Source organism: Macrobrachium rosenbergii, chromosome 5 (genome assembly GCF_040412425.1).
Source record: "Macrobrachium rosenbergii isolate ZJJX-2024 chromosome 5, ASM4041242v1, whole genome shotgun sequence".
Taxonomy (NCBI): domain Eukaryota; kingdom Metazoa; phylum Arthropoda; class Malacostraca; order Decapoda; family Palaemonidae; genus Macrobrachium; species Macrobrachium rosenbergii.
Window position 1 is genome coordinate 16,134,202 of NC_089745.1, and position 24,441 is coordinate 16,158,642.

Genomic DNA, 24,441 nt, shown 5'->3' on the forward strand with positions numbered 1-24,441 from the left:
ATAACCACTTCATTCCTTAAGGAGGAACAAAACTTTGTTCGATGGGTATTTTTCATTAATAACAAGACTCTGCATAGAAGCTTTAAGGCAAAACTGATAATAAAAATGGAACCTTAATGTATGGAACAATTGAGGCTCAAATTAAAAACAATGTTTCGACAAATTCTGACACTGCAGGTAACATCCGCAGGAAAACGAAGCAAAGTACAAACAAATGAAAGAATTTCTACAATAACGAAGATGTAAGGACCCAGGGCCAAAGTATGGGGGGAAAAGGGTACTGCAGTCCTGGGGCCTGGCAGTTTGTGGGGCCCAGAAAGCAGCTTATTATATATATATATATATATATATATATATATATATATATACATACATATATATATATATATATATATATATATATATATATATATATATATATATATATATATATATATATATATATATATATATATAAGGAAGCAGATAATATTTTCATTTTCTAATATATATTTATATATATTTTTGTTTATTGATTTGTTTATATACTTGATAATTAATATATCTATTTGTTTATTTATTCATTTATTTATCTATTTATTTATTCATTTAGGCCCCTACCTATAAATTTATGTATTTATTTATTTATTTGATATTAGTTAACCAGATCACTGAGTTAAATTAATAGTTAAAAAAATAAAAAGTTTATGTCACCGTTGTCATGGGCCCCCAGACTTTTATAAACAAAATCATGGGAGCAAAGATGCTCAAGGGCCCATAAATCCCTTAACAAATACATTAATTTATTGAACCGCTTAGGCCGGGAGCTAACTACAGTTTATAGCTTAGGAAGCCCTTTATTCTTATCTCACCTAATTCGTATTGTAATTTGCAAATGCTCATTTCTGTTAGATGAGAAATTTTTCATAGAGCGTCTGAGTTTATAAAAATATTTGGGAATCTTTCGCATACAATCATTGTAAACAAATTTAGCTCTTGGCCAACCTTTGGTGACTTGGTATAAAACATCTGTGGTAACGGAATCCGAATAGCAACAAACTGCGCTGTAGCCTGCCTACATGTTTTGAACCTGCTGTCAACTTTGGTTCCCTGCTCCATACGTTGGGTTAGAAGATAAGTGTTGTTCACAGTGATATGTCTACCTGAGATCACTCGATTTACTATAACTTAGTGGTAACGGAATCCGAAAGCACCTTGTGGTGCTCATACACTTAATTTAACAGGAGTTCATGCAGCTGCACTATGTCCAGAGACTGTCACATTCTTTGGTTGTGTTCAGCGCCTTTATGTGTTCTTTAGTGGTAGTCCAGCAAGATGGAAAATTTTAAAGAGGAAATTCCTTCTTCACTTCACTCACAGTCTGACACCCGTTGGAGTGCACGTGTGGATGCTGTTCGTCCAGTTTCAACTCACTTGCCAGGTATTCTTACTGCCTTAGACAAATCACTTGATAATTCTTGTATGACTCATGAAATGCGGGCAGAAGTTAGGTCTTTGAAATTGTATTTCATCATATTCTGCTATTGTTTTAGCTGCATTTTGGTTTAAAGTTCTTTCAAGCATTGATTTACGAAATAAGATCATCCAGTCTCGTGGAATATCACTTGAATCAGAAATGTCTCTCATCTCTGACCTATGTGCAGAACTCAGGCAGCTACGAGACAAGTGGGCTGACATATTATCAGAGGCACATCATGTTGCTACTTCCATGGGCATTATGCCAAGATTTCCAGGAAGAGAGGAAAAAACGTAAAAGATTTCATGATGAGGCACTGGATGAAGGTGTAGAGATGACTAAAGAATCAGATGAGGAATCAGATTTCAGAATTAATGTTTTCTATTGTACTTTAGATTATATTGTCACTGACATGGATCAGAGATTCCAAGCAGTAAAGGGCATATGTGACACTTTCAAGGCAATCCTTAAGTATGTTTCTTTGAGTGAAGCTGAGCTAGAAGATGCTTCAAAATGCCTGGTTCAAAAATATTCTTTAGATCTGTCATGTAATTTTGTTAGTGAAATGCTGCATCTAAAGAAAATATTTAGATCTACTTTCCATTCAGAACAAGAACTAACTCCCTTAACTTACTGAATGAAATATACTGCAAAAGCTTCAACCAGTTTTTAGTGAAATATGCATAGCCTTACGTATATTCTGTACATTGCCTGTCACAGTTGCCGAAGCTGAACGCAGCTTCAGTAAACTGTCTAATATAAAAACATTTAAAAGAGCAACCATGGGCCAGGAACGCTTGTCACATTTGGCACTCTTGTCCATTGAGAATAAATTGGCTAGATCTGTTGATTATACCTCAGTCATCAGTGATTTTGCCAGAAAGAAGGCAAGAAAAGCAAAACTGATCTAATTAGTTATGAAGTTTTACTGTTTCTGCACAATTGCATGATTACTTAATAAAAATAGTTTAAAAGTCTTCATGCCTAGTCTTTCAGTATTCTGAATTATCCTTTCAATAAAAAAATATGGTACTTATTTAGTTACTAGCCTTGTGTTCAGACATCAGTTGAGATAATTTGATATATTCTATTCATCTTGTAAGCTATATTATTATGATTATTATTATTATTAATTTTATTTATATTTTTCATTGAAATCGGAGTTCAGCAGTCTCCCGATAACTCCCAGTTTGTATTTTAATATTTTTGATAGATTACTTTTACATTTTTTATTTTCCATTATTATTATTATTATTATTATTATTATTATTATTATTATTATTATTAACATCATTATTATTGTTCATTTATTTATTGTTTTTTTTAATGTGGGAAGGGCCCAGAATTTATGCCAGTACCGGGGCCTGAAAGGGTGATGCTTGGGCCCTGTAAGGACCTACAACCAAACTACTTGCAGTTAAATACGGGATTACAGTATATTTACAGGGGAATTCTGAATAAATCACGTCAAATTTTAGTTTTAAAAAAGCGAGAAAATTATTGCCTAACCACAGAAAATAATATTGGGATGACTACTCAACTCAGACTGCCTAAGAACAAAGGTAAATCCAAACGCAATCTCAATAACCAGTGGAACTCGTTGACTCAACCTAGAAAACGGAAGGAAAAGACGTTTAAAGAAAACAAAAGACAAACGCTTACAAAGACTGCACGTACGTAAAATTTAGATCAATAGGCATAAAGTTCCCATTAACAAGAACGTTTAAAGTCAGAGAAAAAACAAAAAACTATAAAAAATAATTTAGTATCATAAGTGGGAAAGAGCACTTTAATACAATGTATGGACCTAGATATGGTACTCTATCTTTAGCATTACTTGGTTGGATGAAAATGTAAGTGCAAGATAAACAACATATCGATTAAACAATGCTGTTTCGGTTGGTTGGGCAGTCCAGTTCATGCAAAGCCTCTCATTCACATTTAAACTGCACTGATGTAACCTAAACCATCGTACCGTACGTCTACTGCGACATCTGGTGGCTTGAGTCTGGAACCATTAAAACAGACTGACGTGCAACATTACAATAGGTTAAAAGGAAGCCTCTCAAAATATACATGAATTTTGTATTGTATTTTAACCACTGCACTGAATCATGATTATTTCATGTAATAATAATAAATTAATGAACTGGCTGCTCAATTTACTTCTCATTAAGGGAGCAATAATGATAAAGTAGTTTTGGAGGATTTAAAAGGGGGGAATATTTAATGTACCTTCATCAGAACTGAAAAGTGGCAGGTTTATTTATAACAAACACCACAGCATTAAGCACCACAGCCCTTCATTAAGAAATCAATCTCATTTATCTTACTTTGAAGCCAGGGAAGCGTTTTAAATAAGACACGTGAGAAAACAGCCGAGTCATCACAGTATTATTACAAATTATAATAGAATATTGATGGCCACGATACAATGAACTAAAGATGTCATTCCCTTTGTGCCCTCCAAGTTCCGATATACTAGACCTAAAGAGTAAATGGTTCGAGTGATGTAAGAGTTGCCGCCACATTAGCGAACAAGGTCGAATAACTCCTCGGGTTCATGCGGAGAAACAGACCAAAATGTCGCAGAGAAAAACTAGTTACTGTCAAGTTACCGTTGCCTATGCATGAAAACATACGTCTTAGAAGCACATTCAGAGGAGATGACGGATTCCGTTTAGCACTATTTACAAACACCGCTGCCAACTTTCTCCAGAGGGTAACTGGCGGTGTGTGTAGTACTAGCAACGTCTCACTATTCATATTCTTGGAGTGAATCATAAAACTTTTGGCAGCATTTAATTACTTTTGCTACATCACCCGCTTTTTTTTTTTATATCATCTCTGCAGAGTTGATTCTGATGGCAGGAAAACCCGCTATTTAAGCGGAATAAGTTTTGGCAGTACAGAGACAACGCAAACGCAAACGCTCTATCAGAGAAAAATCTGTGGTCAGCTACGTTCGTTTAGCTGACAAACTTTTTCCATTAGCTGACAAACTTTCTCCATAAGGCAATGAAAATCTGATTCCCACCGAATGTTAGACTTGGCGAGAAGGTGAATCGCTGAAGAGCAAAATGAGCTAGCATTAATAATGATAGGGCTGTGGTTCTTCTACATTAATATAGGAAAATATGCAAAATACAAAAGTCAGAGAGAGAGAGAGAGAGAGAGAGAGAGAGAGACTGTTGTGACTATTAAAATTAGCGTCACAACATCTAGGAAGAGAGAGAGAGAGAGAGAGAGAGAGAGAGAGAGAGAGAGAGAGAGAGAGAGAGAGAGAGAACACTTGGAAAAAGAGGCCGATGTTGTCAACAAAGTCATACACTGAAGGGAGCGGCCCTGGCATTAAAGATAGCCCAAGAATTATTAATGAAATACCCATGTGTGGACAGAAAAAGAGGACAGTACTTGTCACAACAGAGGGATGGGTCAATAATAACACCAGGAAAAGTAGAAAGGCAACGATTGGCGGAACATTTTTGCGACGTCCTGAATATGAGATTAATATACCAGAAGCTAAAGAGGACCTAAATGTACTCTGAATGATTTAATAGTATTTCAAGTGGAATCAGTGCAGATGAAATGATTTTTGCTGAGAGATGATTTTAGCTGATATGACACCTCGCTTACAAAGTGGACTGTTTTGCAGAATTTGGAATGAGGAAGGAAAGTCTGATTCTTAGGAATAACAGCTCACAGCTAAGTTATCAAAGAAAGGGGACCTGACTAAATATCGTAACTATTGAAAAATTGCACTTGTATCGGTTTTTATTCAAATATTCAGTATGCTTATTCTACAACAGGCTGGAGAAAGAAAGTGATGGAATGCTTTGGGATGAACCAAGTAATTTTAGAGACGGCAGGAGTTGCGCAGATCAAATATTTGTGTTAAGACTTGTGTGAAGATGTGTATGGAATGTAAAAATTCCCTTCTGATGGTTTTTGTTGATTACAGAAAAGACTTTGACGGCTTCCCAAGACCAATATTATGGAAGATCTTTGCGTCACTATGGCATCCCGTTAAATATGTAAAGCTAATGGAAATTACTCACTAACCAAGTAGATGCCAAGTTAATGTTGTGGGACTTTACCAAGTGAATTTTCATTAAGTGGTGGGATACTGCAACAGAATGTTATTTCACCTTTGCAGTTCGAATATCGGGAAAACAAACAGACTCGAATTACATAAGAAAGTACTACCACTGCACATAAGCCTCTCACGCTCTGTATTGTCATATGGACATAAATCAAGGTATAACCAAGAAACCATATCTAAAAGAATTTGTTGATTTGTGAATAAATCTTTAAGAAAAGTTTTAGGAATTTGATGACAGGAAAGAAGTAAAAATACTTTAAAAGAAATCACATGAGTTGCACGTGTAGATAAGGGTGAAAAGGAAATGGGAGTGGTTTGGACATGTCCTTAGCACATCCCTCAGAAGAACAGTACGTGATAATGTCAACTGGACTCCTGTCATATCAGAAGAGTTGGATAAATACTATGAGAAGAGAGGACTGAAATGAGTGGAGATTTGTGGAAGCTAAAGCAAAAGGAAGACATGGCTTGCTGGGTAAATGTCGACTGCCACTCATACGCTAATCCAAAAGTCACACCTTCGTATCCTGGTTAGTTGACGTGTACTTGATACAATTCATAGCTGGTGTAAGTTATTCATATCCTAAAGTGAAATCGATATTAACTGGTTAAGTGTAGCTTGATATCTGAAAGTATTAAATGCCACGTGCAAAGTTCTACGACACACACATATATACAGTATACGTGTGTGTATTATCGTGAATAACCTACATACTAAACTAACGATCATTCATAATCCAGAAAAATGTCAAAAACATTAACGTATCCACAAGCAGATTCAAAAGAATCTGAACATAACGTTAAACAGGAATTACTGGGCCAAAGAGTAAGTATAACTCGTGGCGTAAAAGTGCGAGAGGCTCCCAGGTAAAAATAACTCCCCTTACATAGGGGGCGGTATGCATACGCCCCATCTTCAGCCACCATCGCATCCCATTACCCATATATCTCTCCCAGTCTCCTCCTACTCTACCCCCACACCCCTCCTTCCTATCACTCCCTTCCCATCTGTCCCTCTCTCTCTCTCTCTCTCTCTCTCTCTCTCTCTCTCTCTCTCTCTCTCTCTCTCTCTCTCACACACACACACACACACGTGCACAAACAACCTCCACCCTCATATCTCATTAAACCTCTCCTCACTCCTCTTCTATCCGCTCACTCTCTCCTCTCACATCAGTAACGTCACATTAATTAAGATGACACCGTGTGAAGATAATCCTAATTGCAATGCAGTTTATAGAAAATTATATGCAGCAGATGCACAGTATCAAAATCGACGAGAATAATAGCGTGGAAATTCATAAAACATACTTATCGGATCATTTGGCGAACGGGCAAAATGCTTATGACGATTTTGTAGAGGTTTTCCACACGGTAGTATAGGAAGAAAGTGTTAATCATTGATCATACGATCATAAAAGTATGAGTGAGTTGACTTTTTCCAAATTAAGTTAACACCCAAATTATGTTGACACACAAGTGTTATCTTTCTCCTTGTGTATTGTGTATGTATGTATATATGTATATATATATATATATATATATATATATATATATATATATATATATATATATATATATAATATATATATATACATATACTGTATGTCTGTGTGTGTATGTGAGTGCTATCTACAGTTCACTCTCAAAATTATAAAATCTACTTAATGAACCACACAACCTCTCCTTGTCTGAATCGTCACGGTGCCACCTTATCAATCATTCTTTCTTCTTACCTTCTCAATCAAAATCCTACGATGCACTTCCACTATGAGGCTATACAATCTAGTAAATATTGCCACTACTACATTTACCCATACACAATTAAATAATTATTCATTTCACCAATTCCTTTGAACCTTTACCGTACCCAGGCATCCGTTACACACTGTTTATTCACTCAATCACACTCTCATAACTCTATATCTCACTTGCAATCCCAACCTCTTAATTGCCTTCCTTATATACGCCACGGTCAATTTCTTAAGAATTCTCAAATATACAATATACCCTTCAACCTCTTACATCATTCATCACTAACCCTCTTTTATCCTCCATCCTCAGCTCCAATGAACCGGAACTGGCCCTCTCCATTTACACCTTCTATAATAATAATAATAATAATAATAATAATAATAATAATAATAATAATAATAATAATAATAATAATAGGGTAATTCTTGACAATAGCTCCACAGTGTTATGTCCATTACAGTTTAAAAACAATAAAATATATATTAATTGATCTAGTAGTGTGTATAAAAATGTGACAAACCACTTGAAAGCATTTATCAACGTTGGTTACACCCATTATATAACCCCTTTATGTCTAACAATGGGGTGCATCTTAACCTAACCTACTCTACAGCACTGGGTGCCACCTGACCATGAGGGGGTGCAACCCTCTAACCTAACCCAGGACACTGGCAATCACCTAGCCTTTTCAAACATAACCTTGATTAGATTGCTATGTCTGGACAACCCTCTCCTGTAACCTGACCTAGGGGAACCACAAAATATAATCAATATTTTCTTGCTTACTGGTCTTGGCTATTTTTCATTCTCTTTGCACCTATGCTTAACCTACCTGACCATAAAACTAGCCTATGGTTTCCCACTGTGGTCACCCATTAATTAAAAAATAGGGGCTTATTCAGCATGCTAAACACCCAAACAACCACTCGCAACAGAAATAGGAAATAGAGTACAATGATGTTTCAGTGCCACAAAAACACAAAACTCAACACAGTATCAGCCATGGTTGAATGATGGCAACTTGGATGTTTTTCATGTGGCAGAACTTACAGGTCACCATGGAAATATTTGAATATATTCCTGTATTTCACTTGTTTTGCATCTGCCCCCATCCAAAAACTAGGTTCCCCAAAGGGGTCCCCCAAAAACTTTAGGATATAAGAGGGTCCAATATCTTTAAAACTACTAATTTACTATATGAAATTAAAATCAGTAATGTTCAAAAAATTTTCAAAATACACATTAAAAAATTCCTGGTGAAATTTTTGCTTTACCGCCAAAATAATCGAAAGAGTAAGAGTTACACAGCTGCACCAATGGAGCCAGGACTTAGAACTGAACCTGGTTTTTTCAAGCAACGCCTAATTTCCAAAATCCCACAATCCTGCTAACCTGGTTAAAATTAGAACAAATGAACCAATTAGGTTTCAGCATTGTCTGTGTACCCACAACAAAGAAAACAGCAAAACATAAAGAACTGGGGAAAAATATGAGAGGGTAACAATACCCATTCATAAATATCTTAAAAAAAGTAAATTGTCAATAGATTTGTGTAGCCTATGCTTTTCTTCTTAAGCATATTACAGTACTAAGACATAAAAAAAACCCTAGCACTTATAAATGGAACTGAAGTAAAACAGTACTACACAGGTTGCACCCTAGGTGAGGTTAGGTAGGGGAAGTAAGGTATGGATGGGTCTATACTGTATATAATAATGGGCCTTTTGGCATCTTTGTACTTTATAATAAGTTTTACGACTCATACTCATAACAGACATAAACATATTTTTCCATCTCGTATTGTGGTTGACGCATTTTACACTATTTTTGTGAAATGAACGCCTAAGTGGTTACCATCTGCCACCCCTACACCCCCATACACAAAAACCTAGGTTTCCCAATGGGTTTCCCCCAGATGTAAATGTGTAACACAAAAGTCAACAATATGGGTAAGAAATGCATAAAACGCGAGGTTAAGACACCTCAAAAATATAGTGTTCACGTAGGCCTATAGCAGAGAAATATCAGCAGGCCTATTAACAAAATTATAGTTTTTCAAAATCCCGTTAAAAATATTTGAAAAAACCTGCTACGCATTTAATATCACATACTTTTTACATAACTGCCACTTCCTGAACCTACACATATCTAAATAAAGTGTCATTTTCTTAATCAAGTTAGTAAAATACAACCACAACTATGAAAAAGAGAAAACAGCCTATTTCAGTTTAAAATCACTCACCTCCAGAACCTGCACACATCCATACGAGTAGGAGTAATTACTTTTCTCTCGTAATCAAATTATGGTTTTGACCATTTAACAAAGGTTCATTTAACCTATTTAAATTTTCCAGTGTACAGAAATCATAAAACCCACTGTAGCACACGCAAGTCTTTAGCACAAGTAAGTCTTCACAAACACGCGAGGTCGGAGTACGGTTCTGTTGGTTATCTCAAGTTCGTCAAGGTCCTCCAGTAGCCACAGATAAAAATACAGCCCCCAAGGACATACCCATCGACTTGCGAACTAAAATATAAATAAATATTCCACCTTCTTTCCCCTCAACGTCTATGTATGGCGAGACACGTTACGTCATGTGACGGAAAATAAACAAAAATCTGAAAAAGGATTTGTCACTTACACACTTCGGTCCTGATGACGTCATTTACGAGAACGTTCTAAAAATCTAGATGTGAGAAAGTGACACTTTTAGTCTCAGGACTTAGTAAACTTTGACAAAAAAAAAAAAAAAACGACCCTTGTATGACTGAACACTTCGAATTCATAACTGGCACACTCCAGATTTTGACAGCCAACACATCGTGTTTTGCTCATAAAATGAGGGAAAGGACGCCTTATTTTCATCAGGTTTATAGCAAAAGAACGCAGTTTTGTTTGAAACTGTTAAACTCCTGATGATGAGCTCAGTTTTTCATTCTGAAACAATGGTGAAATCAAAAACAATATTGACAAGAAAATCCTGGCTACCCTGAATCTCCTCCATAGTACGATCATATATTTACCAAAAAAATCATCATATAAAATGAATATACAGTATTTCGTGACATGGTAAGATAATTATTGATGTGACCTTTTAAGATACGTTGATATACTGTCAACCTTCGCGCGAATATTTGCTCATTATTTACGTGTCACTTTTGGTAGAGTTCGCTCGCTCCGTGTGATAGCAGAAGGGCGTAAAAAAAAGAATGACAGTTTAAATAAACAAATACAACTTAAGAAACTCGATTAAGCGTTTACAGAGGGCATGGTGACCATGCGTTAACAAAACAGAAATATTCTAAGAATTATATACATACATACATGCATAGCATATATATATATATATATATATATATATATATATATATATATATATATATATATATGCCTCCAAGGCTGTGTGACGCAAGAATGTTTATCACTACAACATTTGGAAAATGAAAGTAGAGTGAAATATCCATCGAAGAACAAACTATTGATCACCAAATTGCAACACTGATGGTGAAAAAAAAGAAAACATTCAAAGTTGCCATGTTGGCCCTTTTCGATAGAGCTAGTACGATATCTTCCTCCCTGATAACGTCATTTAATCGATGGATGTTGTTTGTGGGCGTTGAAGGAAGGAAGTACAGGCTTTTGTTGTCGTGAAAAATAACCCTAATTTGTTGGTAATGCAGTCAGTTGGTGCCACGCCATAAACAAAAAATCCAAGGTGGAATGTGTCGTGGAAAAATGACTAGCACACAAATTCCACATTGCGAAAAGCAAAGCACAGCACAGTATTTTCAGAGTTCTTGAATATTTATAACCCTTATCATTATTTACTGAGTTTGTGGCTGGATATCGAGAGAGAGAGAGAGAGAGAGAGAGAGAGAGAGAACTATGACAGCCATTAGAAAAACTAGGAAATTGCCCAGTCAGCAAAAAATCCAGCTTTAGACTAAATTATAAAAAATCATGCAAGTGACCTAAGAGTTAAATTCGTCCGTAAATATTTGTTGAAACCCTAAATACTTCCATTTCTTCCTAGCCTGCCGCTGAGAGTTATTGGTAGCTGTTTAATCCGAGAAGTTACACGTTGGTGACGTTAACACGCCGGAAATTTACTCTTACTGTCAAATACGGTATACTGTGTGTGACGAGGCGATGTTTCAGTATGAAAAGGGTAAACTATGTCATCAGGAAATCTTTGTCGCCATTTTGGTTTACATGCCTTATACGATTTCGGTTTGGTGGTTATGAAAAAGATCAACATCCTCCTCATTGTAAACTCTCTCTCTCTCTCTCTCTCTCTCTCTCTCTCTCTCTCTCTCTCTCCACACACACACACACACACACACAAGCAAATAACATAGTCTCCATATTTTATTTATAAGTTTAGGTCTAAGACTCCCCTACCAGCTGAGGTCTTAATATTTTCCTCTTTGTGGAATGGAGAAAAACAAAAAGCGCTTAGTTAGAAATGATTATCAAGACTTGCCTTTATTACAATACAAAATATGAGACAGCTTATGCTAATAAATAAGGATTACAGGTTGAACATTCAACTAAAAAAAAAATAGTACGAAACATTATCAGTATTAACAACAGAACAAACTCAAGATGAAAATATTTTACTAGAAAGAAAAAACTCAAGATGAAGATATTTTACTAGAAAGAAAACACAAGACTTAATGGTTATGATTAACTCTAAATATAATCGTAGCCTGCTGAAGCATTATCAGGTGGTATACTGTATATGTTACAGGGAATATGTGAAATCCAGGGACTTCACCAAATCCCTAGGGAATATATGAAATGACTAATTCGTTCAGGAACATTTGATCCCCGTGGGTTAGTACTAAACACGGCGAAACAGTGATTCATCTACACTATTTCGCAGTGTTTAGTACTAGCCCATGAGGAGTCATATGTGTTTCGCCGTGTTTATTAACTAGGCCCTGGGGATCAAATGCACTTAGGGAGTTTTGATCCTCCAGGGGCTTGTACCAAACACGACGAAACACATTTGACCCCCCAGGGTCTAGTACTAAACACGGCAAAACAGTGTAGGTGAATCACTGTTTTGCCGTGTTTAGTACTATCCCTCTGGGACCAAATTTCATAAGCCAGTTGGTCATTTCACATATTCCCTGTAACATATATATAATGACTGGCTGGGAAACTCACATTCCTGAGCATGAACTCAGCAAAAATCATTAAAGACCTGGGTTGCTGTCTAGGCAATACATCGGAAAAAACGTCTGCCATGACATGAGCTGAAAGCCATTGAAAATCACCATGTAATTAACCTATCAATAAGGTCTCTCTCTCTCTCTCTCTCTCTCTCTCTCTCTCTCTCTCTCTCTCTCTCTCTCTCTCTCGTTATCAGTGAACAGACTCTTCCAATTTAATCTACGTTCTTTTTTTTTGTATCAAATGACTTCATATTCTCGTTATGCTCATTCCCTTGACTGCATATTTGGCATCCAACCAGGTATGATGCCGACATCCTCCGTCTGCCTAAAATGAGTGTTGCTCGAGTTTTATTATTAGAAACATAAGCTCATTAGTAGGGGTAATCATCTATTAATAAGATATATATATATATATATATATATATATATATATAGAGAGAGAGAGAGAGAGAGAGAGAGAGAGAGAGAGAGAGAGAGAGAGAGAGAGAGAGAGAGAGAGAGAGAGAAGAACAAGCATACCTTAATAAATGAATGAAAGAAGACTATGGGAATCAAAATAAGCTTGAACAGGATTCCCGATTCCGGAGAGAGACAGACAGACAGACAGACAGACAGAGACAGATAGAGAGAGAGAGAGAGAGAGAGAGAGAGAGAGAGAGAGAGAGAGAGCAAGAAATGAGTGGAAAGGAGAATCACTACTAAAACGATGTCCGTCACTATTTGCGTTGACAAGGAGGCGCTGTCAAGCAACACCCGATAAATAAGCACCGACAACTTGCGAGGAATAGACGGCAAAAGGAGTTTCCAAGAACCACAACACCCGGAGTCAATATGTATCAGCTCATATAATATATATCATGCGATAAGTAGGTCATTTGTCATAGGTCTGCGTTGGTCTCCATAACAATGAACTGAACAAGGTGTCTCAAATTCTTGACGACTCTTATGCAATAAGAATGGTCGCCACAGTTATCAGATGACTGAAATGTTCAACTTACAAATGTTGACACATCTTAATATTTCAGAAATTGTTCTTAAATGTCTCCTTCCAAAATATGGACTGACACACGTTTTGCCACCACAGTCTTCACGACGACTCATAAATCTATGTGTAATTGAGTGTCGGTTTTATTCGATTCGTCAACAGGATTCATATTGAATCTTGTTTACAGTTGTTCTGAGAGTTTTTCCCGTCCGTCTTACATTAAAAACTCTTGTTACACCTGTAGATTGAACACATCCAGGGAGAAACCGAATGTGTTTAAAACAAGATCTAATGCATATAATGCAGTCGCCTTTAATGATATTTAAGTGAACCAAACTAAAATAATCAAAGCAGCGATAGTACCATAACACTGTCCCAGAATATTGAAAGGATATCGACAAATATTTATGTTTTCGTACACAAACAACACACACACACACACACACACACACACACACATATATATATATATATGTATATATATATGATCGAACATGAAAACTAAACTTCATCTTTAAATGCAAATGCTTTTTGTATTAAATTTCAAATTTCCCTTTCTTTTCCATGCTCACACACACACACACACACACACACACACACACATATATATATATATATATATATATATATATATATATATATATATATATATATATATATATATATATATATATATATACAATTCTCAGTTGGTCGACTGTTGGCAAGCCGGGATCTAACCCCGTGTTCTGCAGATGCAAACCCAGCGATGGGTCGTGTCGATTGTTCAATCTAATGTCCCTAAAGTGGAAGCATGGAGTATTATTCAGGACGGTAAAAAAAAAACGAAGATTTATTGTCTGGAGTGGTTGAATGGTACTGAGCAAAGGGGTTAGTAATGGTTCTTGTGTCAAAATGGAAGAGAAAGTAACACTGGAATTTCAACAACTGCCTGGTCTTTTTTTTTTTTAATAAAAGGAAAGGGATTATTGTGCTGGGTGATTTGAATGCAAATGTACGTGACAAATAAAGAGACAGCAAGTTGGTGTCTCGTGAGTACCTGGAGTGAATGATAATGGAATAAGTTCCGTAGGAATGAATGTGAAATGGCTTGTTTGTTAGAAATAAATGGATCCTAAAAAAAAAAGAGAAACAGATAACAGTATTGAAGAGAGTCAGTATAGTAGATGAAAGAGTAAGGGGTGAGACTAGAATGAAGTAAGAAAACTGATGAAAACTGGCAAAGGTTTAAGACAATGAAGTGGACTGAATTTATGAGCAATACGCAGAATTCAAGAACCAGGTCAATGATTCAGCAAAAATCGACGTCACAAATATCTAACTGGGGTACTGACTGCCAGGAAGCATGCAACAACATTCACGACACCTGTATAATGGCTGAAAGATGAACTTTAATAGACACAGTATCGTATAATTTCTGCTTAAATGGAAAAAAAAATATATAGACAACCAAAGCAAATATAGTTACAAAACAACTTAAAGTTCTTGCACTATAGTTTCTGCTATTTCTCTTCACTGTCGCTAATCAGTACGGACTCATTTTCCCATCCAGCACCTACTATCTAACGTCCTTTCTCTGAACTATGCGCAGTTTTTATGTAACGGTATTTAACAGCCATGAAAGAATAACACATCCTCGTCTCAGACCGACTTCTACACTAAACCAGTCACTTTCCCATCTATACATTCCATCATGTGCTTCTCTCCCATGATAAAAATTTTCAGTCACTCTTAACAAATTGTCTTCCATACCAAACTTCCTTAACGCCCTCCACGTTGCATCTTTATCAATCACACACACACACACACACACACACACACACACACACACACACACATATATATATATATATATATATATATATATATATATATATATATATATATATATATATATATATATATATATATATATATATATATATATATATATATATATATATATATATATATATATATATATTTTGACATAAAAATGTGTATTATTTATTGTATTGCATATATTTTGAATAATTTATAATGATGTATAATGTAAAATATTTAAAATTACTCTGTTAAACTTGCCGTTTATTGTGGTATAATCACAGGATGTAGACTGTTTCATCTCGGCCTTGTCATCTGATACAGCTTCAACAAAGGAGTATCCGGCTGTATGTGATTCCATTCTACTTATACAAACGGACAGACTCACGGACAGACACACACAAACACACACAAACACACACACACACACGCTCCTATGTATATATCTATAATATATATGTGTGTGTGTGTCTGTGTGTGTCTGCGTATGTGTGTGTATTTATGTCCTGTAGATAATTTTACAAATACAGTTCGTCTTTATAAACAAGAGGGATATTGTGGATCCTTCTATTGATAACTGAGAAATACGATACGGTGTTTTTATATTTCATATATGTACGAGTATATGTGTGTATGTGTGTGTGTGCATGCATGGGTGTGTGCGTATGTGCGTTGCTCCGCACGTACAGACAGCTTGCTTATTATTATACTCACATTCTTTGGATGTATTCTCCTCTGACCTCTAATCCTCTTACTGACCTCCTTACTGCTGAATATTTTTATTGAAATTTCTTCTGTTTTTCTCTTTTCTCCGGTTTCCGCCTGGCCATCTCTTGGGAGAATTACCTGTTAATGGAGATGGTTTTGGTCATGATAAATTCAAGGACAGTAAGTGGTGTTTCTAATAAAAAAAAAAATTAAATAAAAGTCTCTTTCTCTCTCTTTCTGTACATGTATATATATATATATATATATATATATATATATATATATATATATATATATGTGTGTGTGTGTGTGTGTGTGTGTGTGTGTGTGTATGTAATAAGTTAAGTATACCTTAGTTTTACCAGACCACTGAGCTGATTAACAGCTCTCCTAGGGCTGGCCCGAAGGGTTAGACTTATTTTACGTGGCTAAGAACCAATTGGTTACTTAGCAACGGGACCTACAGCTTATTGTGGAATCCGAACCACATTATAGCGAGAAATGAATTTCTATCACCAGAAATAAATTCCTCTAACTCTTCATCAGCCAGCCGGGGAATCGAACTCCAGCCCAGCGAGTCCCAGTCCGCAGCTCTACCGACTCACCCAACGAAGAGCTTGTATATATGTAATATAAGTATACATATTTATGTATATATACACATATATATACATTATATATAAAAGGGTGACTCCAGAGAAAAACAAGGCAGGGATCACTGCCTCATTCACCTTCTGAAGCTGAATTAAGGACGAACTTTGTTCCATAAACCTACACGAAAAGGCCCATCGGCAGCTAACCAACCCTCTACACAGATTGTACTAATCACCCTGGTCCTGCAAACTTTGGATACGAAGGTCCTTCGGTCCCTGTTCTGACACATTTTAATTCTTTATAACTAGAGGCATCTCAGTCACTCCTTTTTTCTTCCCAGTGTTTTCTGGGGTAAGCTGCTGACCACCATGTTTAAGGTAATGAGGAAAGATTCCAGAGGAACGAGAGACAACGAAATTTTTCTAATTCATTTTGGGAAAGGTGACAGATGTTTCCATTAAAATTACGTGTGCATAACATTAATTAGTATACATGAGATGGCTTATTGTAGGGTCTTGATCAATAAAGGTTAGCAATGGATCAATTCTCTGTGCATTAGATATGAGAAGTTTGGGTGAGAAGGACCAGACCTTTTATGATGGTACTGGAGTTTATATATAAGGCACCGTTTGTTGTTGATGTAAAGGCTCCACAAGGTAATGGGATGGTCATAGTCCAGATGTAGGATGATCTTGAATTTTGGGATAAAATGAGAGAAGTCAAAGTATTGCGCCATGTAGTTAGTGCTCCTCTGCCTCTTCTTCTATCTCTGCATCTTCTCCCATTTCTATTTGGGGATGATGCCTCTGACAGCTTTCCTCCACCTGGCGGAAGATCATACACATCGTCCTCTGACAGATGTTTGTCTCTCAGATCTTCTTGAGCAATGTCCATCCACCTTCGCTTCGGTCTTCCTCTCGCTCTCCCACCCGGGACCTCCATCTGCATTACTCTCCTCCCCTACATATGTCCTCCTTTCTCATCACATGGCCACACCACTGCAGTCTTCTTTCCTGGACCTTCTTTGACAGTTCTGCCACTTTTGTAGTTCCCCTTATTCTTTCATTCTTTGTTGTATCCATTCTTGCATAGGCGTCAGGAAGGGTATCGGGCAGTGAAATCCACCCAAAACCCAGTATGACAGTGCACTTTCACCAGGTATAGGGTTGAATGTATGCCCATAACCAGGTTTTTCTACTGGAAACTAGAGAATATGAGACCTTTGCCAGTACTCCCTAAATGCCAGGCAGTTCAAATGGCTGATTACGCCAGAAAATTGATGGGGTCTTGAATTGGTTTGCCTTTGAAGGGCTCCTGAGAGCGTTGCAACATAAGCAAAAGGAAATATTTAGTTTTACTTACTTCTGCAGCTACTGTTATTCTAAGATTACTTTAAGCAGGAGTCTAAGTTCTAGCTTTAGAAACCACATGTATATTGACGGTTTTAACGTTGCAAGGCTCAGAGAAGGCTTTATGTAAATCTGGAATGTAAAATTTAGTCCAAAGGCCAAGCGCTGGGACCTAGGAAGTCATCCGGCGCTGAAATGTTGAATCTATTATTAGGACAGGGTGGGAAGAAAGATGAACGGAGATGTGGTAAAAGGAATGAAAAGGGTTGCAGCTAGGGGCAGAAGGGACGCTGCTGAGAACCTTAAGTAATGCCTACAGTGTACCGTGTGAGGTGCACTGACGGCACTATTCCCCCCTGAGGGCCCGGAAGACTTTATGGTAATTAAGAGGTAAGAAAATTTAAAGCTACTCCAGGTAAGTTGGGTCACTGGGTGTGTTCTGAAGTGCTAGAGCAAAATGAAGGTTAAAGTGTAAAAAGTGCAGTTGTATGAGACCACAGTGACCGGAGAAGTGGCTAAACTTTCTCGTTAGAAATGAAGATCAGTTTTGGTCACGTGATACAGTTCGTAGACTTACTGTGCATCGAGGCGACAACAGTCTGGGAAGTGGTCAGTCCTCAAATGGTAAAGGATACCTTCTCTGGTATTGGGGCTGAGTGACGTTCAATTGGTTTTTGCCCACTGAATAGAATAGTCTTTCATTTTGTTTCTTTTCTGTAACACTATATATATATATATATATATATATATATATATATATATATATATATATATATATATATATATATATATATATATGTGTGTAATATTTATATACTGTATATAGATATATATATGTGTATATTTATATACTACATATATATATATATATATATATATATATATATATATATATATATATATACATATATATGTATATGTGTGTATATTTATATACTATGTATATATATGTGTGTGTAATGTATGTATGTATGTATGTATGTATGTATGTATGTATGTATGTATGTATGTATGTATGCATGCATAAATGAATGTTTTTGCGTCCTGTAATTATACCGTCTTAAAGGGGGGGAATATAATGTGACGAGCAATTGTTAAAATTAACACTACGCCACAATTATCTTGGCTGACATACTATCCCTTTTCTTTTGTGCTTCAAATTTTCCCGAGTGAGGTGCACTAACGTGCGAGTTATTACCTAGAAAATAAGACCAAATTGGGCTATCTGTTGTCACGAATAACTTGGTGCTCTTATCGAAGCCATCATAAGCTTGTCAAATACTTAACACTTGAATACTTGAAAAATTCTGTTTATATTTGTCTTTTGTTTTACCGGAATAAATTCGCTGATAAGCAAACATTTAACGCCATTGAAAAGGCAGCTGGTATTCGCAAATTTATTTTATCGCCGATTTCTTTGTGGGGGAGGGGGGGAATTTTTCATTGGCGCAAAATCTTGAAGTTTAGTTACATTGGTTATTTTTAAAAAAACAAGCTGAAGTTACAACATTGGCTATGAAAACAAGCTGAAGTTAACAAGGTTGGTTTACAAAACCAGCTGAAGTTAGCAACATTGGCTAAAAAACAAGCTGAAGTTACTAACATTGGCCAACAAAAAGATGAAGTTAGATACACTGGCTAAATATGCAAGCTGAATTTAGCCACATTGGCTAAACAAAACCAGCTGAAGTTACCGACATTGGCTAAAAAAAAAAACAAGCTGAGGTTAGCAACATTTTGGCTGAAAAACAGCTGAAGTTAGAAACTTCGGCTAAAATAATGCTGAGGTTAGCAAGATTGGCAAGAAAACAAGCTGATGTTGCCAACATTAGCTAAAAACAAGCGTAAGTTAGCAACACTGGTTAAAAAAAGATTAAGTTAGCAAGACTGGCTAGAAAACAAGCTGAAGTTATCAACATTTGCTAGAAAACAAGCTGAAGTTAGTAATATTTGCTAGGAAACAAACTGAAATTAGCAAGATTGGCTAGAAAAAAAAGATGAAGTTATCAACATTGGCTAGAAAACAAGCTGAAGTTAGCAACATTTGCTAGAAAACAAGCTGAAGTTAGCAACATTGGCTAGAAAACAAACTGAAATTAGCAAAGTTGGCTAGAATACAAGCTGAAGTTAGCAACATTGGCTAAAAACAAGCTGAAATGAGCAAGATTGGCTAGACAACAAGCTGAAGTTACCAACATTGGCTAGAAAACAAGCTGAAATTACCAACATTGGCTAGAAAACAAGCTGAAGTTAGCAACATTAACTAGAAAACAAGCTGAAGTTAGCAACATCGGTTAAAAAAACTAGAGTTAGCAACATTGACTAAAAAATCAAGCTGAAGTAGCAACAATGGCTAAAAAAACAAGCTGAAGTTAGGAATGTTGGCTTATTCATTTCTTTTTTTTTATTTTACTCTATTTAATAAGCATCTTTTAATATAATTACGTAATTGTGGAACAATTCAGTTTCAAGAGGCGGCCAAAATGACATCTTTCGCCAGAGTTTGCTCCATAATAATAATTCAAAATGATTTATCAATAAGCGAGTGACAGGCTCGCTGAATGTGAGAGGCGGTAGGCTGCTGCCCTACCTCCTACAAATCCCCCCCCCCAACACAAAGACAGCCAGTGTTCCTCACACTAAGGAAAGTTCTCCTCGTTATTAATGGCCGTTTCTGTTTTTCGTGTATTGATTAATGCACCAATGTTAGTGCAATTAAGAGTGTTTGATATCCATAAATTTTAATCGTAATTGGGCAGGTAAAGGGTAAGACCTGGTGGTATGTCGATAATACACATTTGTCACCTGAACTAATTTCATTTGCAGAATGAGAATTCATAGTAATTACGAGGAGCTTCATCGACCATATTCTCGAATAACAGGCAGGTGGAATTTGTATCGTTCAAACTTCTCTGGTGTGTATTCAAGACACAATTTTACGTATTTTATATTGAGTACACTTTGATTTGTTAGATGAAGAAATGAAAAAAATTAGTGAAGGACAACGGGGGATTATCTGAGGTACAATTCGAAAATAAGATACTATACAGGCATACACGAAGATGGATAGGGCTGCCAAGGCGAAAGCAGGAGAGGAAACGAAGGCAAGAAATTAAGAAAATAAAGGTGAAAAGGTCACAAGAACATTGAGAATGAATAGCTGTTCTACAGGGGTAAATGCAGAGTTGAGGGTTGATTGCCAAATGGAGCCCAGAATCAAAGATGGAATTTGGTAGATGGTACTTGAAGTTAATGCAGTCTTGGGTTGATGACGTGAGAGTTATAAAAATTTGTTAAACGTGGAGGGTATCAGAGAGGCAGAGCTGAATAACAGAATAATAAGAAATGACAGGTGAGGATGTGAGGAAGGCCGGTTGAGATGTGGAAGAATGGAAATATACCAGTGCTGAGATTGTGTGAGTAATTGGTTGAATAGGGTTTGTAAGGTGTATCTGTATGAGGGGAACGTTCTGAAGGAGTGAGGAAGAGGAATAACTGTTCTACTGAATAAGGGTCAAGATGGTCTTGGTGACAGCAAGAATTAAAATAACAAATGTTACTTAGTATACGAGGAAAAGTGTACAATAGCATTTTGACTGACAAAAAGTAAATCAGATAACAGAAAGGCTGACACAGGGAGAAAATTATGAGTTTATACCAGGAGGAGAGTGTGGATCAGGCTTTTGTCCTGAAACAGTTAAGTGGAAAATTTGTAAGTAAAGGAGAAAGGTGATATGTAAGGTCCTATAAAAATTGGATAACAGAACTGATAAAGACAATGTGATGGCTGCTGAGGGTGCAAGCCATTGAAAATAAGTTGCTAAGAGAAATTAAAAGATTTTATGGTGGAGAAATTGCCTGTCAGAATACGGGAGAATGACTAGTTTGGAGCAAAAATAGGTCTGGGACAAGAGCATGTTATACCTTCATGGCGTCTAATCCTTCGGGCCAGCCTAGGAGAGCTGTTAATCAGCTCAGTGGTCTGGTAAAACTAAGGTATACTCAACTTTTTTTAAATATCTTTATGGACATAGTGATATGGGAAGTCAAAGTACAGATTTACAAGGCTGTTAAATATGAAAAGGGGTCATGGATGGAGTGTGGGACAGTTGATTGGTGATAACTACGAGAAACTGCAGAAACTGGTGGAGAGTTTAGCAGTTTTCAAAAGGAGAAAGTTGATGTATACCGTAAACTAGTGTAAGGTTATGAGGCTCAATGGAAAAAATAAGAGGTGATTTTCATACGGATTTAGAATAAAAACAGTGAATGATGGTAGGACTGGAGATGGGAGGTACAGAAAAGTGAAGCAGTGTAGTAGTGTCTCTGAAAGCCAGTGTGGGAAGGTCTGATGTGCTGTTGCTGAACCCTCTGTGTAGGCGTATGAAGTGGCTAATATTGTGTAATTCTTCTGCACTGGGATTCATCTACAGTTTAACAGTAAAAAGTATGGATGTAGCGGTGTCCGTTGTGTTATTTTTCTCAACAGCCACCCTTTTGTAAGGGGAAACGTCTTTTTGTTAAAAATAAAATATATAATTAACTCAAATAAATTTCGTAATACAGATTCATATGATTCCAGCATTCCTACATGACGTCATGCGATGGAAGTAGAGACAGCACTGTACACAAAATTCCTAGGACATGACTAACACAAAGCAAGTAATCTATACACAGTAGGTCGAAAAGGACATCTTAGAAAATGAATGACATAACTAACTGACTTACCCATATAAGGAAAAACATTTGCATAAAAACTCCATAGTCCATATATGTTCTTACTGCATTCTGCTAAAGCAAATTATCCAGTAAAATGCTCTTGAATCATATGCGACCACCACTAATATCTTTGTCGTAATTTGCAATTTCAGTCATAGATTCTGTTAACTCAATTACAGTCTTGTTGAAATTCCTCCAGAAGCGACAGGCTTGATTTCAAATTTCCGTCGAGACCTAAGTCTATTTGCCAATATGTTTGCAACAAGTGTTTTTCCCGCTTTCGTGCTTCATATCAGATAACATCATTATATAGAATACCATAATTACGTGTAAACTCTCGGGGCATAAAGAAATACTTTCCCGTTTTCATTAATTTTGATAAACTATTCATTATATGAAAAATGAGAAGTGCGATCATGGCAAAATTCACAATACTGCCCAGGTAAAGAGGCAACCAGTTACGAGTTACGACACCACCGTGTTAAAGATTTTCAAAAACTGGCCTCACTTCTAATGTATGAGGTGATGTAACATCCAATGGCATGGATGAAGTGATAGTTTTTATTTTTTTGCGATACTTCTAGAACACCTTCCTACTCCTAACTGACCTGGCAAAAGAAGTGGATCAGTGAGTGAGGGGACGTGTAAGTGTATGTGTGTATATATTACCAGATTACAAGTGTAGCTACTCACGGTTGCCTCCCCTGCCAGACGGACGATGCATTACTTCGCCCACTCTGCCCCAACAGCCATTGGCTGCAAAGGTTGTTTGAATAGTGATTAAAATATCGTTGGCACCTGGAAAACTGCTATTCAAGATGTATTTTCCAAGGAAAAAACTCAGAAATTAAAACAAATATTCACACCTTGCATCCCGGCAGACAATGATTGATGTTCAGGAATGCAATAGGGAAGCGCACGCCAAATCATCAGGAAGTGCCAAGTGTCCATATATATATAAATCATTACAGATGACGAACGCTACGTGCTAAAGATAGACCTGGGTATGAGGTGGCTCGAAGAAGACCATCAAACATAAAGCTGTTAGGTAAGGAATTTTTCTTGGGAGAAAATAACGAGACCACAGGCAGTTAATCATCGTCAAGGAAGGGCCCCCGAGAGGTGTTTCGTAATGGCTACTGCACAGTTTCTTCCGGACTTCCTTCCCTTTTTCATTATTCATCCTGCTTTTATTCACTATTATGTTATGCCCAGGCTTGTAAGGTCAAAAAGGGCATGGAAGATAAGATGAGAGGGGTTAAATGAGAGGCTTTACTGAATTCATTGTGCTTCCATGGTAAACATAATTCAGATAAGGAGAAAGACTTTATTTTGAGACATCCTTTTATAATGCATTGCAAATCAGGAGACGATTACGAGTAAGCAATAAAAAGTGAAAAGCAGGTAGACTTAGTATCAACTTTCAAAAAGAGGTTTTCTTGACCTTTTTGTGGAAAATTGTTTATCAGCCTGAACGTCAATTGTTCATACAATACGTTATTCAGCACTTTGCCTGGCCAAAACCACAAAACGTTTCTGAGACACTGCAGGTTTTAAATAGTTCATAACTAGTTTGTGTTCGCTAAATAACCTCTCTGGGGAACCTACTGTTGTTGGAATCATTAACAGCATTTTTTACGCTAACACAAACATTTAAAAACAGTAAACAGATCTGACGGATTCCACAGTGCGCTTCCAAATGTTGCTTTAGTTGCTGAGTGTAAAAGTTACATATCTCTACCAAAATTATTCACTGTGAAGGTCAGTGTGATGATGCTTTGACAAAGAA

The 24,441-nt window shown here is 36.6% G+C and overlaps 1 protein-coding gene across 3 annotated transcripts in view; it reads right to left on the reverse strand.

Moving 5' to 3' along the window:
* The window catches only part of LOC136838530 (uncharacterized), a 63,441-nt gene extending 40,133 nt beyond the window's left edge, over positions 1-23,308 (reverse strand). The window contains exons 1-2 of one of the 3 annotated variants that reach the window (XM_067103621.1): positions 22,662-23,308; positions 15,997-16,128 (exon numbers count right to left, since the gene is read on the reverse strand). The gene's annotated coding sequence lies outside the window, so the exon portion shown is untranslated. Of the gene's footprint in view, positions 1-9,555; positions 10,324-15,996; positions 16,129-22,661 lie in introns of those variants that run through there. The other 2 variants (XM_067103619.1, XM_067103624.1) reach the window with 2 other exon arrangements.
* Between the last annotated feature and the right edge of the window lie 1,133 nt (positions 23,309-24,441).